The sequence below is a fragment of the Hylobates moloch genome, unplaced genomic scaffold (assembly GCF_009828535.3).
Source record: "Hylobates moloch isolate HMO894 unplaced genomic scaffold, HMol_V3 SCAFFOLD_10, whole genome shotgun sequence".
Taxonomy (NCBI): Eukaryota; Metazoa; Chordata; class Mammalia; order Primates; family Hylobatidae; genus Hylobates; species Hylobates moloch.
This window is the reverse complement of record NW_026652285.1, coordinates 18,592,984-18,608,313: the sequence shown is the minus strand read 5'-3', so window position 1 is coordinate 18,608,313 and position 15,330 is coordinate 18,592,984.

The window sequence follows — 15,330 nt, the reverse complement described above, 5'->3', positions numbered from 1 at the left end:
AAATAAATAAGATACCATTACTTTTCACACCATTGCATTATTTTTACTTTCCACGTCAACATATCCAGTCAAGTAAAAACAGCATTTTTATTTTTTATTTTTGAGACGGAGTCTCGCACTGTCATGTGGGCTGGAGTGCAGTGGTGCGATCTCGGCTCACTGCAGCTTCCACCTCCTGGGTTCAAGCGATCTCCTGCCTCAGCCTCCCAAGTAGCTGGGATTACAGGCGCCCCCCCCACCCACCACGCCCAGCTAATTTTTTTTGTATTTTTAGTAGAGACGGCGTTTCACTGTGTTGGCCAGACTGATCTCAAACTCCTGACCTCGTGATCCGCCCGCCTTGGCCTCCCAAAGTGCTGGGATTACAGGTGTGAGCCACTGAACCTGGCCCAAAACAGCATTTTTGGAAGCTACATTCTCTTGAGATGTTCACCTGTTTGCCACCTCTTCTCGTGAAAACCATAGTGCGTGCCAGTGTGAAAGGAAGATTGCAGCATATATGTCAAGTAGAAACATGTTTGAATTTTCCATTTGTCTGTGGGGAAGAAGGTAATAACAGTAATAATAGACTGAAGGACCAAAGGAAAATAGGGAAGACATTGTTCATTATGGACTTGGATCAGATTCTAGCTACATTATTTGAAAATGACACTGCCTCTTTCTCCTATTTTGCCACAAGCCTGTCATTTGGAGAGCTGGCAAGAGATCATTTATGTTCAGATTTGATTTTCTGTTTTAGAATCCCATGGAGTACATGTGAACATAGGAAAATCACACTCAGCAGCCAAGCTATCCTTTTGCAATAATGAAATCACTTTAAAACCTATAACTTGATCTTAGGTTGGCAAATCTTAAACTTAACGATCCTTGAAATTTCCTGCCTGCTGTGACTGTGATAAAGTTGGATTCAACTGGTTTGCACTGCTCTTGGATCAGCAAGACCAAAAAAGGTTGGACTGCACTGTAGCATGCTTATGGGTTGAGGCAGTGGCAGAGGCAGGGGACTTGGCTGTCAGCCAGCCAGCACAGGCGTAAGAAAATAGAAAGCATGAGAAGTTTCACGAGCCAGAAACCATTGAGACAGTGATTACAACCTCCATATTAATCAGATGAGGGTTTGTAGGTGACATAGCATTTTACCCAAGTAATTCTGAACAGACTGTGGCTTATGATAATACATTTTAACTAGCAAGTGTATAGACTATAAAATTATCTAGAGTTATGTGTGGATGTACTATCATTTGGTGATAAAAGCATAGAAAAAGCATAAGTTGGAGTATACTGGGGTTTTTTTGTTGTTAAATTCTTTTCCATCAGAAGTAGAGCTGTTGGCAGCAACTAATAAAATGCAACCTAGTGACATGCTCGTCATAACCTTGGCAGATGTTTATAGTAAGATGCTTGGAAGGAATGAACATAAGTAGGCAATCTCAACCTGCCCTTTGATCCATAAAGCATTCTTTAGCCAACAGCAAAAATCTGGTCTGAGCCAGGTATAAAGTGACCTGTTTTATTACAGGTGGGTGGGGTAGCTTTGTGTGGTTGTTTTTTGACATTATGTATGCTTTTATTTTTTACTTTGAGATAGGATCTCACTCTGTCACCCAAGCTGGAGTGCAGTGGTGCAATCTCAGCTCACTGCATCCTCTGCCTTCCCTGATTCAAGTGGTCGTGCAGAAGCCACCCGAGTAGCTGGGATTACAGGCATGAGCTGGGCCAATTTTTGTATTTTTAGTAGAGATAGGGTTTCATCATGTTGGCCAGGCTCGTCTTGAACTCCTGGCCTCGAGTGATCTGCCCATCTTGGCCTCCCAAAGTGCTGGGATTACAGGCATGAGCCACAGTGCCTGGCCTGTCTAGGCTTATCTTAACAGTTGAGGAATCGGAAAATGATTGAATAGGGCTGGAATTGGAGAAGGAAAAATGATTTAATTCAATTTTTATAAACTCCAGCACTATTTTCTTTATTAGAGACTACTGTCATTATCCTTCTGGTTTCTGTTTTAAAGATAATGATAAAAATAAGGAATTTTCTCTATAGTTCCACAGAACAGTTGGTCGTCTGGTCTGAAAGTAGTATTACAGGTTTTGTTAGGAAAACCTATAATACAGTGTTGCCTGTCACCGTCATTATAGTGAGTTTTTGTTTGTTTGGTTTTAAATAAGGCTGAAGCATCAATGGCTCTTTCTGAAAAAATTATTCTCCAAAAGTAAAGCGTGAGCTATAGAAATCATCTAGAACAGAGGTGTCCAATCTTTTGACTTCCTCGGGCTACGTTGGAAGAAGAATTGTCTTGGGCCACACATAAAATACACTAACGATAGCTGATGAGCTTAAAAATTACAAAAACAATCTCATAATGTTATTAAGAAGGTTTATGAATTTGTGTTGGGCCACATTCAAAGCTGTCCTGGGCTGCATGTGGCCTGTGGGCTACACGTTGGACAAGCTTGCTCATGTATAGATCAGTAAGTAAGAGAAGTGAAATGGCTGCTCCACTAGGTGGTTTTATGCTTCCAAATTGTTGAATAATAGTGAAATGTTCTTATAAAAAATAGATTAAGGATAATGGGCATTAGAGAGATACCTGAGAAAGATAATGATTAAAATAGAGCCAAGAGGCCAGGTGCAGTGGCCCTCACCTGTAATCCCAGCACTTTGGGAGGCCGAGGCAAGCGGATCACCTGAGGTCAGGAGTTCGAGACCAGCCCGGCTAACATGGTGAAACCCTGCTTCTACTAAAAATACAAAAAATTAGCCTAGCATGGTGGCATGCGTCTGTAATCCCAGCTACTCAGGAGGCTGAGGCAGGAGAATCGCCTGAACCTGGGAGGCAGAGGTTGCAGTGAGCTGAGATTGCACCATTGCACTCCAGCCTGAGCAACAAGAGTGAAACTCCATCTCAAAAAAAAAAAAAAAGCCAAGAATGAGGCTGATATTAAACAGAAACATATATACATATGTATATATTTTTTTTGACACGGAGACTCAATCTGTTGCCCAGACTGGAATGCAGTGGTGCAAGCTCAGCACACCGCAACCTCCGCCTCCCGGGTTCAAGAGATTCTCTTGTCTCAGCCCCTGAGTAGCAGGGATTACAGGCCGTGCCATCACGCCTGGGTTATTTATGTATGTATGTATGTATGTATGTATGTATGTATGTATGTATGTATTTTGAGATGGAGTCTCACCCTGCCACCAGGCTGGAGTGCAGTGGCGCATTCTCGGCTCACTGCAACCTCTGCCTCCCAGGTTCAAGCGATTCTCCTGCCTCAGCCTCCCAAGTAGCTGGGACTACAGGTGTGTGCCACCATGCCCAGCTAATTTTTGTATTTTTAGCAGAGATGGGGTTTCACCATGTTGGCCAGGATGGTCTCGATCTCTTGACCTCGTGATATGCCTGCATCAGCCTCCCAAAGTGCTGGGATTACAGGCGTGAGCCACCACGCCCGGCCATATTTTTTTTTTTTAGTAGAGACAGGGTTCTGCCATGTTGGCCAGGCTGGTCTCGAATTCCTGACCTCAGGTGATCCACCTGCCTCAGCCTCCCAAAGTGCTGGGATTACAGGTGTAAGCCATCACGCCCTGCCTTAAATGGAAATCTTAAAGACATACATTTGCACCGAGTGAGCTAAATATTTGGCACAAAACTCACACAAAATGGCCGGGCACAGGGACTCACACCTGTAATCCCAGCACTTTGGGAGACCAGGGTGGGCAGATCACTTGAGGTCAGGAGCTGGAGACCAGCCTGGCCAACATGGTGAAACCCCATCTCTACTAAAAATACTCCCCAAAAATTACCTGGGCGTGATGGCTCATGCCTGTAGTCCCAGCTACTCAGGAGGCTGAGGCAGGAGAATAGCTTGAACCTGGGAGGCAAAGTTTGCATTGATCCAAGATGGCACCACTGCACTCCAGCCTGCATGACAGAACCAGACTCTGTGTCAAAAACAAACTCACACAAAATGGGAAACCCAGTAAGATGTATGATTCACAATGTTAATCTCACAGTAATGGCTAAGGAAAAGCACAGTTAATATTATGGACTGAATGTTGTATACACACCCCACCACCACCACCACCACCAGTAATATGTTGAAATCCTAATCCTCAATGTAATGGTATTAGGGAGTGGGGCCTTTGGGAGGTGATTAGGTCATGAGGGCGGAGTCCTCATAATGGGATCGTGCCCTTGTAAAAGGAACCCTAGAAAGCTCTCATTCCCTCTCCACCATGTGAAGATACAGTGAGAAGACAACAGTCTAACCAAGAAGAGGACCTGCACCCTGATCGCCAACTTCCAGCGTCCAGAACTGTGAGAAGTTAATTTCTGTTGTTTATAACCCATGTAGTCTATGGTACTTTCTTCTAGCAGCCCAAATGGACTAAGGCATAGGAACAGCAGGAATGCCTCCTTGAAACTTCTTTATTTTTTCAAGATGGTCTCGCCCTGTGACCCAGGTTGGGGTGCAGTGGCACGATCACAGCTCACTGCAGCCTCCATCTCTTGAGCTCAATTGATCCTCCTGTCTCAGCCTCCTGAGTAGCTGGGACTATAGGCATGCACCATCACACCCAGCTAATTTTTCTATTTTTTATAGAGACAAGGTCTTGTTGCCTAGGCTGGTCTACATCTCCCAGACTGTAGCAGTCCTCCCACCTTGGCCTCCCAAAGTGCTGGGATTACAGGTGTTAGCCCCCCACACCTGGCCAAAACTTCTTAATAAGATATAAACTCTGCTAGAGCACACAGACAGTGATTTCTGTGTACTCCCCAACCATCTCTCCACCTCTAAGACCCCTAACATGATTTGGCAGGAATTACACAGGTTTCAAGTTCTCCCTTGGATGATAACAATTGAGCTCAGAAGAGAAACAGCAAACATTACTGTGGCCTTGCTGTGTTGCAAGGGTCTGCAGGCAGCTTCTGGGAAATAGAACCGGGAGGTCCCCAAGTCAAAGGTTGTCCCTGCCATCCCCCTGGGTGACATGAGCCTGTCTCACTTGTTTTACCCAATTTCATAACAAACCCAATTCTTGTATATTTGAGCTTATGATGCATTACCTAAATGGCCTCTTTTTGGTGGTCAGATAAGCTGGCCCAGCCAGAAGTCATCTTGCCCATTTCTCAAGTTCCATCAGAGTCCTAATTTCCACATCACTTCCTTTCAAATACGCCCTGTTGCTAGGTACTCATTCTTGGGTGTTGGTTACTTATTTAGAATGCAAATTCCTTACACCTGAGGGAATCCTTCAAACTCTTCCCACTGGACTGTACCCCTGGCTGATATTTGGATCACAGTGATTGTTGATGCCATTGGCAGGTGAGAGACCAGCCCCCGGTCAGCAGTTAGCAGTAGCTCTGGCCTGGGGAGTTGGGATGGGCGTCCCGGTGCACAGTCATCCAGCTTGTGCAGGGTGGAGAAAACAGCTCCCTCAGACTGTGTCTGGGTCACACTGCTCAACACCTGGCAAAGACCCAGCTTTCTAGGCTTGGCCCCATCTGGCCTCAGATCAGGAGGCTGTTCATATAGCAGCTTGGCCCACTTTCTCACCACAGGGCCTGCTGCCCAGAGGACTTTGCAGAAGTGTTGGCTGAGGCTGCAGTCCCAAGAAAGACGGGTGATTGCTGGCTTGGCTGCTTAACAGCTTGTAACTTTCAGAGCTTTGATATAAAAATACTGTAATAATACCTCTCCTCCATGAATAGTGTTTAGCTTCTATTTTGTATCTGCAACAGTGTCGAGTACATGGCAGGCACTTGACAGCTGCTACTACCATCTGTTGAGCACTGACCACGTGCTCATCACTATCCCTGGTACTTCTTAACAACCCTGTAGAATTATCCTGTATTACAGCTGTGGAGGTTCAGAGAGGCCAGCTCCTCAGGTCACACAGCTAAGAGAAGACCATCGAGCTTGTAAATTCAGATTAATCTGTCTCCAGGCTGGGCCCAGTGGCTCACACCTTTAATCCTAGCACTTTTGGAGGCCAAGGCGTGAGAGTCACTTGCACCCAGGAGTTCAAGACCAGCCTGGGCAACATAGTGAGACCTCGTCTCTACAAATAATAATTTTTTAAAATTAGCTGCACATGGTGGCGTGCCTATGGTCCCAGATACTCTTGTAGCGGGACAAGCTGCAGACAAAACCCCTCAGACACCGAGTTAAAGAAGGAAGCAGTTTATTCAGCCGGGAGCATCGGCAAGACTCCTGTCTCAAGAGCCGAGCTCCCTGAGTGAGCAATTCCTGTCCCTTTTAAGGGCTCACAACTCTAAGGGGGTCCGCTTGAGAGGGTCGTGATCGATGGAGCAAGCAGAGGGTACGTGACTGGGGGCTGCATGCACCGGTAATTAGATGGGAACAGAACAGGACAGGGATTTTCACAGTGCTTTTCTATACAATGTCTGTAATCTATAGATAACATAACCGATTAGGTCAGGGGTCGATCTTTAACTACCAGGCCCAGGGTGTGGCGCCAGGCTGTCTGCTTGTGGATTTCATTTCTGCCTTTGAGTTTTTACTACTTCTTTCTTTGGAAGCAGAAATTGGGCATAAGACAAAATGAGGGGTGGTCTCCTCCATTACTCTGGAGGCTGAGGTGGGAGGATCACTCGAGCCTGGGAGGTAGAGGCTGCAGTGAGCTGTGATTGCACCACTGCACTCCAGCCTGGCAACTAAGAGAGACTCCGTCTCAAACACAAAATAAATCTGTCTCGGGAGCCTTGTTTCTGTTCATGATGGCCATAGATGGGCACTGTCATTTAGGAAGGGCACTCAGTCAACATCGAATACCAAAATTAGCTCTCTTTTTTCTATGCATTTTTATTTCAATATTTTATTTTTGTGAGTATATAGTAGGTGTATATGTTTATGGAGTACGTGAGACTAAATTGGTTCTTGCCTGTGCCTCTGCCAACTCCCTGGAGCCAGCCATGATGTCAGGCTAAACCTTTCCCAACACTCCCTAGCTTTCATTGAATCATAGACAAACGCAGAAGGAATGACTCCAAATATAATTAGGCCATTGAAACCCACACAAGGTGTCCTTCGCCCACCACCTGGGCAAATGATACCAAAGGATGGTTAGTTTTTTCCTACACACCACTCTCCTTGGGAACTGATCTCACATTTTCATTACAATGTGAACAAATCCAACTCAAACAGGCTGGAGCAGGATGCTCCAAAGCAATCACCGCAGGTGAGGAAGTCACCTGACCCTGCAGCCCCTGGCTTTATTTATTTGTCTGCTCTTGGTCACAGGTTGAGCCTCTAGCTTTAATGATCAACAAGAGATCAGGTTACAAGCTGATGTGAGCACCCCCCCCCCTTTTTTTTTTAATTTTATTTTTGTGTTCTGAGACAGAGACTTGCTCTGTCTCCTAGGCTGGAGAGCAGTGACACAATCATGGCTCATTGCAGCCTCAACCTCCCGGGTTTGAGCAATCCTCCCACCTCAGCCTCCTGAGTGGCTGAGACTTCAGATGCGTGGCATCACACCTGGCTAGTTTTTGTATTTTTTGTAGAGTTGGGTTTTCACCATGTTGCCCAGACTGGTCTCAAACTCCTGGGCTCAAGCAGTCTGCCCCCATCGGGCTTCCAAAGTTCTGGGATTACAGGCCTAAGCCAGCACACCTGGCCTGACATGAGCCCCTTCTACCAGCTCTATCAGACAAGGGTAGTCCCACTTGCCTGGAGCTGACCTGCCAGTAATACCAGCCATTGGGGCTGGCCCTGGGTTAAGAGTCCAGGGGCCAGACTGCATTGGGTGGAACTGTTATCTAGATCAACTAATACAGATGCCATCTAGGGAGCAGGGAGCATTCATACCCAGGAAGGACCCAACTCAGTAATAAAGGGTCAGACCATTCTTACCATATTTCACTGATAAGAAAGTTATACTTTTATCTCTGCACTCTGAAATTAGGACATATTTTATAATCAAAGATGTCTTAAAAATTGTTTTAAGTGGTACACCCTGTAATTGTATATTATAGATGATGGTACAGATTATAAATGTCACTGAGGATTTGATAAAACACAAAGTCAGGCCGGGCACGGTGGCTCACGCCTGTAATCCCAGCACTTTGGGAGGCCGAGGTGGGCGGATCACGAGGTTAGGAGATCGAGACCATCCTGGCTAAAACGGTGAAACCCCGTCTCTACTAAAAATACAAAAAATTAGCCGGGCGTGGTGGCGGGCGGCTGTAGTCCCAGCTACTCGGAGAGGCTGAGGCAGGAGAATGGCGTGAACCCGGGAGGCGGAGCTTGCAGTGAGCCGAGATTGCGCCACTGCACTCCAGCCTGGGCGACAGAGCGAGACTCTGTCTCAAAAAAAAAAAAAAACACACACAAAGTCAGGAGAATGTACATATAAAAGTCAAAGGTCAGTGGAATGCTATATATAATGTCAGCAGTAAAAGACACCAGAAACAGGTAGTAAGTGAAGTGTTAATTTCTATTTGTATTAAATAAAGTGTTAATTTCCATTTGTATTAAAATAGAAATATAGCTAACATTTATGAACTTTCACCATGATTCAGACACTGTTCTAAGTGCTTAATGTGTATAATTGAATCCTCACAACAACCATGTGAAACAGTTATCTTCATTTTATAAATGAGGAAACTGAGGCACAGAGGGGTTAACTAACTCACCAGAGGTCACCTGATAGTAAACAGCAAGTCGGGATTCAAGCCCAGGCTATCTGACTCCAGAGTCAAGAAATACTTGGGGCCGGGTGCAGTGGCTCACGTCTGTAATTTCAGCACTTTGGGAGGCAGAGTGGGGAGGATTGCTTGAGTCCAGGAGTTACAGGCCAGCCTGGGCAACAAAGTGAGACCCCATTCCTACAAAAAAAATCAAAAAATCAGCTGGGCATGGTGGCCTGTGCCTGTGGTCCCAGCTACATGGGAGGGTAAGGTGGGAAGATCACTTGAGCCCGGGAGGTCCAGGTTGCAGTGAGCCATGTTTGCATCACTGCACTCAAGCCTGGGCAACAGAGTAAGACCCTGTCACAAAAGAAGAAAAAAAAAAGAAAAAAGAAATACATGGCTTAAGATCTTTGCTCTAACCACTTTGCAGCTGTGTGCCCTTGGGTAAGCCCCTTAACCTCTCTGAAACTCCTCCTCATAATCACAGTTATGGCCCAGGGATGTATGGATTAAATAAGATCAAGCCCCAGAAGCACTTAACATAGGGCCTAGTCTTGGTGAGGGAGGGGGTTGTTATTAACAGGCCCAAAAGATCACATCTCCACACTGTCACCAGCCTGGCTATTTATGAATATCCCATCCCCCATACAAATTTGAAGCAAATCAGAGAATTGTTTTAGTGTTTTGAGCCGTTGTTTGTTTAGCTTTTTTTTTTCCTTTCCTGAAACAATGCCAAAGTCCTTAAAAACAGCCACACCCCACCATGGACTTCCTGTGAATGGTCAGATGATCTGGGAGCGATGGGAGGGAGGCAGAGAAGTGGGTGAAAATCCAGCTTGACTTCCTTTCCCCAAGACACAAGCCCTGGAGCCCAGGGCAGGAGCCTCCTTCCACTGGAGGGTCTGCCAGGGCGGGGAAGGCTGCAGCCCGGGCTGGGCAGAGGTTTTTGCTACAACTAGTACTTGGGCCAACTCCACAAGGTGGGCTGTGTATAAAGAGACAGACGATATTGTTTAGGGGCCCCTTGGGTATGGACAGATCATGGCACAAACCACCCTCTGGGGCCTGATTCTGAGCCTCTGCTCTGACAGTGGCTGCCCTGGATTCCTCAGCACCCCGTGCCTCTCTCTGTCCCAGCACTGGTCATCCATGCACTCACTCACTTATTCATTCATTAATTCATGCATGCATTTATGTATTCACTCAGCAGCAATTGAACACTTGCCATATGCCAGACTACTGGATGCTGGAGCTATCAAGACAGCTTCTGCCTTCTAGGAACTCCAGTCTAGGGCACAGATGATAACAGACCTCCAAACCCCTAAAGAGCTGAGGAAAAGACAACCTCATAATTGCCATAATGGGCCACATGCAGGATCACTAATCACAGCCTTCCTTGCTAGCACAGGAGGCAACAGAGAGAGATGATTGACAGTACACTACTAGAGTAGGCATCCCAGCTCTCTACTCACTAGCAAGTAACTGAACCTCTCTACGTCTCCTTCCTTCACTGTAAAATGGGGATAATAGAAGTTACATCTTCATGGGGTTTTTATGAGGATTAGAGACTTAATAGTTCTGAACCTGGAATAGGGCTGGCTTGGACAATGTAAGTGCTATCTTTAGTATGCTGCAAGTTCTTGGTACAATGCTGGGGTTCTATATCCACACCACCCCCAAGTGGGAGAATGTGCCCAATGGACCTCACCAGAAAATGAGGGGTGACAAAGACCTCAGAGATGAACTAAGGCGGGTGTTGACCTTCACAGTTACTGGTGGAATTTCTTTTTTTTTTTTTTTTTGAGACGGAGTCTCGCTCTGTCGCCCAGGCTGGAGTGCAGTGGCGCGATCTCGGCTCACTGCAAGCTCCGCCTCCCGGGTTCACGCCATTCTCCTGCCTCAGCCTCTCCGAGTAGCTGGGACTACAGGCGCCCGCCACCACGCCCGGCTAATTTTTTTGTATTTTTAGTAGAGACGGGGTTTCACCGTGGTCTCGATCTCCTGACCTCGTGATCCGCCCGCCTCGGCATCCCAAAGTGCTGGGATTACAAGCGTGAGCCACCGCGCCCGGCTACGGGTGGAATTTCTGTAAACATTTCTACCAGGCCCATTGCCTGGATATTCTAAGTCCAAACCACAACCCACGCCACACAGAGGTATATCCCCTGCTGAAAACCACCAATGTGATTCAAACCCCTTCATGTTCCTAAAGTCAATCAACTTGACCAAGACAAGGTGAGTGTTAGTAGCAGAGCCCAGACTGATAAACTAAGGTGCTGGGATTACAAGCGTGAGCCACCGCGCCCGGCGGGAGAAAACTTATTCTTAACTCTCTCAGAGTTAAGAGCCCATGGATACCCTCACTCCCAGAGAACAAAGTATGCACTCCACATTTGGAATTCATTTTTCCAATGTTGGATATAAACTCCTGGCATCCACTCTTGGTGATGTTGTCTTCACAGACCTTTGTCCAGCCTGTGCCTGGTAGCCACAGGGGGTCTTCCTAAAATGCAGATCTGACCCAGGCTGGGCCTTTAAAGTCTTGATCGCCCTGGGCCCTCTTCTGTCTGGACCCTGTCCAATCCCTCCAGGCTTTCCCAAGCCCAGACCTCCTGCTTTGGTTCTTCTCCCGACTCTTCCATGATCCAGCTGGCCCTCCAGTCTCCTCCTAGGCCTGCTAAAAGAAATATATTTATCTTTTTAAAGAGAGAGTCGAGGCCAGGTGCGGTAGCTTACACCTGTAATCCCAGCACTTTGGGAGACTGAGGTGGGTAGATAGATCACCTGAGGTCAGGAGTTCGAAATCAGCCTGACGAACATGGTGAAATCCCTTCTCTACTAAAAATACAAAAATTAGCTGGGCATGGTGGCACGCGCCTGTAGTCCTAGGTACTTGGGAGGCTGGGACAGGAGAATCGCTTGAACTTGGGAGGTGGAGGTTGCAGTGAGCCAAGATCGTGCCACTGCACTCAAGCCTGGGCAGAGCAGGACTCCATCTAAAAAAAAAAAAGAGAGAGAGACAGACTCGAATTTTGAAAATATTAAGTAGTGAATAGCACAGATGATTGGCAGTTGTGGCTCAAATTGTGAGAGTGGTTTGCAAAGACTAAGTTGGAAAAGCAATGCAGAGAGATGGAAGGGACAGAGGGAAGAGAACAAGGGGCCAGAAAGCGGTCTTGACCAGCTCTTTGGCATTGATCGTGTTCGTGAGCATGACTATCTAGCTCCAGACCTGGAGGGCAGGCGGGGCCAGTCACATGTTTGTCTCTTAATCAGTGGTTATGATTCAAAAACAATGAGCGGCAATGCTCAGGTGTGTCAAGGAAGAAAGGCTCTAGGTGTTATGTAAGTCTGGACAGATGACTATGAGTTTGCCAAGTTGGGTGAGGGGGGCAGTAAGGGTATTGGAGTGTGAAGCAGTTTCCAGTATTTTAGGGAAACTGACACAATCAAAGCATAGCAGTGCGGGGACAGGGTTAGTTTTGCTTGTCAGCTATAGGACAGCTGGGAAATAATGTACCAGAGAGTGCAAGGCAAGAGGCAGGAGGAGTAGGGTGGAGGCTATGACATCATTAATATTCATTCTACTTTGCCACATGGTATTAATTGTTATCATTTATAATTGCCACATCATGTCTCAGAACATTTTAGTTTCTTCAATGAACATCCCACACTATTCAATGAAAACAATCATAGCTAATATTCACAGTCATGTACACCTCACCTATCCTACCTTCTTTAATTCTTATAATCCTGTAAGTTTGGTTCTACTCTCATCATCACCCTTATTTTACAGAAGAGGAAACTGAGGCACAGAGAGGTACATAACTTTCCCTAGGTTGCACAGCAAGTTAGTGCAGAGCTGGGATTTGAACTCAGCAGGCTGGCTCTAGGAACTGTGTTTCTAACCACTGCACTGCCTTTTCCCTCGCCTCACAGGTTCTCAAACATCTACTGAGGACCTACTACGGCCCACTGCCTGTCCTATGCTTTGTGCATAAGGAAAAGTCTGTATATTGAAGGAGATTTCAGCCTAATTAACTATTTCCCTGTGGGTGGACACTAAAGTCTTTTCTCCTTTTAAAGATAGCTCCTCGAGGAATAAAGCTTTTGTAATCTCAAAGCTGGACAAGAACTGTGCATCTAGTGGGTCAGAAGTTCTGCTTCATAGGCTGGGCGTGGTGGCTCATGCCTGTAATCCCAGCACTTTGGGAGGCCAAGGTGGGCAGATCACTTGAGGTCAGGAGTTCGAGATCAGCCTGGTCAACATGGAGAAACCCTGTGTCTACTGAAAATATAAAATTTAGCTGGGCGTGGTGGTGCACACCTGTAATCCCAGCTACCCAGGAAGCTGACATGGGAGGATCACTTGAGCCTGGGAGATGAAGGTTGCAGGTGAGCCGTGATCACACCATTGTACCCCAGCCCGGGTGATGAGTGAGACCCTGTCTTAAAAAAAAAAAAAAAAAAAAAGTAGTAATGCCTCATAGCTCTTGTTCATGCTTTCAGATTGCTTTCCAAAAGTGCAGAGTCCATTTAAACCACAAGCACCAGTGTGTATCTGCGAGTGACAATCTCGCCAGAACCTCACCAGCACTGGGCATTATCTTGCCAAAAAAGTTTTTGTACCCAGTGAGTTCCACAGGCAGCTTCTTCCTCTGTAGGGTTCACATCCCCAATCCAGTCACAAATGAAGGGAAAAGCTTGTTAAAGGTGGATGGAATATTAAGTTACAGAGAACATGGAGCATACACGTACGACTGTGAAGTCGGCCAGAGTCACGGGGCTTTTGCACTTAGACTGGGAAAAGTACTATCTTTCCTGGGTCTAATCTGAAAATGTTCCCTTGAGGCAACAAGATTTCAAGAGCAAGAGGCTCAGACGGAGAACATGTAACTTTGAGTTGAGATGTGCAAGTAAAAAAGGAAAGACAGATTGGGAAGATTTCTCCCCAAACATTCCACAGATAATAAATACTCCACATTATCATTTAATGTCACCAACCTCTCTTGTTCCCATCACACTGTATTATAATTGTTTATACATCTGTCTTGTGAGCAGACCAGGAGTCTAGACATTTTTCCATCTAGTTTCCTGACATAGATAGTGATGCACTTTGTGTGGCATGATGTGCCAGACACATGGAAGATTCTCTGAGAACACTCGTTGAACTGGTCTGAACATCCCACACTATTGTATTATGCTGGTTCCTAACATTCATACTGCAATGTAATTCTGTGAAGAAGAATCACATGCACTCTTTTCTTAGCGGGGCAGCAGGGCAGGGGGCAGGTGGGAAGAGGTGAGCAAGAGGGAGGCAAAGCTTGAAAACTGTGCAGGGGCCAGGTGTGGTGGCTCATGCCTCACGCCTGTAAACCCAGCAATTTTGAAGGTTGAGGCAGGTGGATCCCTTGAGCTCAGAAGTTTGAGACCAGTGTGAGCAACGTGGCAAAAACCTGTCTCTACCAAAAAAATAAAGCAATCAGCTGGGGTGGTGGTGCACCCCTGCAGTCCCAGATACTTGGGAGGCTCAGCTGGGAGGATCACTTGAGCCCAGGAGGTGGAGGCTGAAGTGAGCTGAATTGCACCCCTGCACTCCAGCCTGGGTGACAGAGGGAGACTGAGTCTCAAAAAAACAAAACAAAACAAGGTATGGGCGCGATGGCTCATGCCTGTAATCCTAGCACTTTGGGAGGCTGAGGCTAGTGGATCATGAGGTCAGGAGTTTGAGACCAGCCTGGCCAAGATGGTGAAACCCCGTTTCTACTAAAAATACAAAAGTTAGCCAGGCGGGGTGGCGGGTGCCTGTAATCCCAGCTACTTGGGAGGCTGAGGCAGTAGAATTGCTTGAACCCGGGAGGCGGAAGTTGCAGTGAGCTGAGATCACACCACGGCACTCCAGCCTGGCGACAGAGCAAGACTCCATCTCAAAAAACAAACAAAACAAAACAAAAAACTGTGCAGGTTATGGCAGAAGTCCACTGTAAGAGATATTCAGAAGCCCTCAGTACTAGGGAGAACATGGAACAGAGTTTCTGTTCTTTATTTCTCTTGTCTAACCCTCCAGGGCCTGGATCGAAGTCCAGTGCACAGAGGGGGGCTCCACAAAACCGCACCAGTCACCTGGCACCACCACGGTGGACCCCCAGACCAGGGTAGGCCCCAGCCTGTATTGAGACAATAAGTAAGCACAGTCCTGCAAAGCTAGGCCCAGCAACCCAGCCTGCAGCAGTGGAGATGCATTGATTTGCATCTGAAAATAAGCTGCATCTGTATCTGCCACTGCTTCAAAAGGAGAGAAAAAAGGGGTTGTTAGCAAAGCTGGTGGGCAGGGTTGCAAAAGGAGGCTGAGTCTGTGGCTGACTGGGTTGTGCGCCGCATCAGACATTGTTCATCTATCCTAAGAGCCTGAGGGTGGTGGAGATAGATGTTTGATGATAAATAAGGTGGTTGAGGGGGTCAGGGGTGCCAGAAGGACCACAGAGGCCACATGGGAAGACAGAAGCTTTGGATGGGGCTGCTTCCTGCCCTGGGGATGAGGAACAGGCGAGGGGACGGGTGAGTAGGTGTCGAGGGAGGGGTGACTTGAGTCTGACAGTGCACTCCTCAGAGTGGCAATTCCATGCAGCCTGCTGTGCACCTGTCAGCATCTTGTCATCACAAACTTTTAAAG